Source organism: Suncus etruscus, chromosome 8 (genome assembly GCF_024139225.1).
Source record: "Suncus etruscus isolate mSunEtr1 chromosome 8, mSunEtr1.pri.cur, whole genome shotgun sequence".
Classification (NCBI taxonomy): domain Eukaryota; kingdom Metazoa; phylum Chordata; class Mammalia; order Eulipotyphla; family Soricidae; genus Suncus; species Suncus etruscus.
In genome coordinates this window covers 91597573-91600925 of record NC_064855.1, presented here as the reverse complement: position 1 = coordinate 91600925, position 3353 = coordinate 91597573, and the positions used below count along the sequence as shown (strand labels likewise).

The window sequence follows — 3353 nt, the reverse complement described above, 5'->3', positions numbered from 1 at the left end:
AATAAAAAAAATAGGGGCCAAAGAGATAGCATGGAGGTAAAGTGTTTGCCTTGCATGCAGAAGGACAGTGGTTTGAATTCCAGCATCCCATATGGTTCCCGAGCCTGCCAGGGGTGATTTCTGAGCATAGAGCCAGGAGTAATCCCTGAGCACTGCTGGGTGTGACCCAAAAACCAAATAAATAAATAAATAAAAATAAAATTTAAAAAGGGGTGTGTGTGGCATGGTTTTTTGTTTGTTTGTTTGTTTTTGCATAGGCACAGTAGAAGATGGGAAAAAGAAAAAAACCTTTGACTTTAAAACAAGAAGACCCTTCCCATAAAGCATTCTGCCATAAGACCAACTACAGGCTCTGGGTATACTAAGTTTTCTAACCCAAACTCTTTTGTGTGGTCCCAGTAAATGTTCTTCCTAATCATGGTTGTTAAAGTCAGCTTTCTGTAGTTAGAGATCCTAGTTTTTGTACAGATTCTATATCGAAGTCAGGGTGACAAGGAGGATCTTCTGGTTTCATCTTACCATTAGGTGGCAATGCAGAGAATCCTGCACAGAAAGCAAGTTGTTGCTGTGGCCAATTCATTAGAGTGTCATTTGAAACCACTCTGTAGCAAGTCGGTGGCAGGGCAGCAATAGGGCCTTCCCTAGTAGAAGTTCTATTCCTGGTACTGGTGCAGAAAACCATGCTGGTTCTATAGATGTGAGGATCCAAGACTCAGTAATGAATGGGCAATGTCTAATATTCTGAAGCCTAAGATAAGTCACTATGACAAATGTTCAGGGTGTAAGGCCCCACTGCATTATAAAATTTATGTGTTACTATCCCTATTAGATAATAAATTCTTACATAATATTTTTCATTTTAATGTGCCTATGCAAAAAGAATAATGCCACTTGATAGAACTGGTACATATAGGGTAAAAATAACAAGCTAAACTATCCCAATAACCTAGTTCTATCATGAACTCAGAACCCAATAGAAACTTGTGTACTAGAATTTCCTAGTAAATAGTGTCCCCCCCCAAAAAAAAAAGAAATGAAAAAACCTGCCTCTGCATAATAAAATAGACAACAAGAATTATACCTATTAAGGATACTCACCTTCACATAGGGAAATCCAAATCAAGACAACAATGAGGTACCACCTTACACCAGTGAGGATGGCTCACATCAAAAATAATGGAAACAATCTCTGTTGGCAAGATTGTGGTTTGAAAGGCGCTCTCATCCACTGCTGGTAGGAATGCCCCCTAGTCAAACACCTATGGAGAACAGTCTGGAGAGTGCTAAAGGAACTCAGAATTGAGCTGCCATTTGATCCAGCAATTGCTCTCCTAGGTATCTACCCCCAAGCTGGAAGGACTTTCATCCCAAAGTATGTGTGCACCCCACTATTTATTGCAGCACTCAGTATAATAGCCAAGTCTTGGAACCAACCTCAATGTCCAACAACAGATGAGTGGATCATTAAGATGTGGTATCTATACACAATGGAATACTACATGGCAGTCAGAAATGATACAATCACAGACTTTGCAGCAACGTGGATGGATCTAGAACATATTATGTTAAACGAAGCAAGCCAGAAGACGAAAGATAAACAAAGAATGATAGCACTATTCTGAAGTACCTAGAATAGGCACCAGATATATAACCAAAACCCCATGATTAAATAACAGGGTGTAACAGGATAGAAACCTCAAACACTGTAATAATCACCATATACTGGGAAGTAGAGCCCAAAACAAAGGGAAGAGAAACAACAACGGGTCTTCCAGAAACATAATGAAAGACTCTGTCCCAGGCTCCATCCTAGGAGCAACATAATGACCAAGAACACCAACTACCTATTAAGGAAATACATCTAGAGAAATATATGAAAGCGATATACATATCCTCTTTAAGTCTTTTTTAAATAATCTGGGGGGGAGACGTGGCGCTAGAGGTAAGGTGTCTGCCTTGCAAGCGCTAGCTAAGGAAGAACCGCGGTTCAATCCTCTGGCGTCCCATATGGTCCCCCAATCCAGGGGTGATTTCTGAGTGCTTAGCCAGGAGTAACCCCTTAGCATCAAACAGGTGTGGCCCAAACAAACGGAAAAAAAAATATGGGGGGGGGGGATAAAATATAGAGCATAGCTTCAGCCTGTGACATGTGCTTGGAGAGTCTGAAAAATGGCTCCTAGCAGTCACATATCAGGAAATGTCCTTGAGATGGGGGTTTCTCAAAAGCCGATTTTAATAGCAAGCAACAGTCCACAGGGAAGGGAGGTAGGAGAAAAGGGGCCGCTGAGAGTAAATCAGCAGCAGCTGCTGTGGCAGCATCTTCTCAAACTGAGGCAAGGTGGGCTAGGAATCTGTCCTTTCACTTTAGGAGTTGGTTGACAGCTGGTTGGGGTGGGGAAATTGTTCCTATTCTTGAGGAATTAAGATCTAAGGGTAAAAAGAGTTAAGTGTGGAGAAATAATAGATCAGGAATGATCTGTTATTGTAAATACCACATATATGTTATTATTCTATATTTATCCTTATTATTCTGGCTTACTTAACATAATATCTTAGAGTTCCATACATGTTGCTGCAAATTGCATGATTGCATCATTCTTTACAACTATGTAGAGTTCCATTATATATATGTATAATATAATTTGTATAATATATAATATAATATATAATATATATGGACCACATCTTCATGATTCACTCATCTGCTGTTGGACATCTATATTGATTCCAAAACTTGGCTATTGTGTCAAATTTTTCAATGAATTATGTGTGTACTTATATCATTTTGTATGAATCTTTTTCTGTCCTGGGGATATATACCCCAGTGAGGGATTGCTGGATTTTATGGAAGCTTAATTTTGAGTTTACTGAAATCAGGGGTGAGAGAGTCAAAGGCTAGAAAAGGATTTTTAAAGAGGTAAGTGGGGGAGTGGCTATATATGATAGGTGGAAGGACAATATACAATATAGACAGATATATATTTTTTTAAATATTGTCTCCCACTACCACTAATTATGCAGTCGAGTTTCCCACATTTGGGGAAATCGCAGGGGTCAGCACATCCGAAATGCAATGGATAAGCCTCGCCCTGGGGAAATCAGCTTCGTGATCATGGTATTTCCCCTGCCAGGTAAGTATTATATAGACAGATATCATGTATATTACAGACATACATTAAACATTGAGGTGGCCAAGACATACATACATGCACATGACAGACATGGGTTACAGTTGACAAGCTGACCAGGTGAAATGGATCAGAACACTTAAAAATATATCTGGCAAATCAGATATAAAATTTTACATTTCTAGGCAAATCATCATTAGTGAGGGTAAACTTTACTAAATAAAG

General features: G+C 39.2%; 1 non-coding gene across 1 annotated transcript; it reads right to left on the bottom strand.

The window, feature by feature from the left end:
* Window positions 1–2968: 2968 nt before the first annotated feature.
* On the bottom strand, window positions 2969–3139 carry LOC126016719 (U1 spliceosomal RNA). Its single transcript, XR_007498476.1, has one exon. It is a non-coding gene; the product is annotated as a U1 spliceosomal RNA (small nuclear RNA).
* Window positions 3140–3353: the final 214 nt, after the last annotated feature.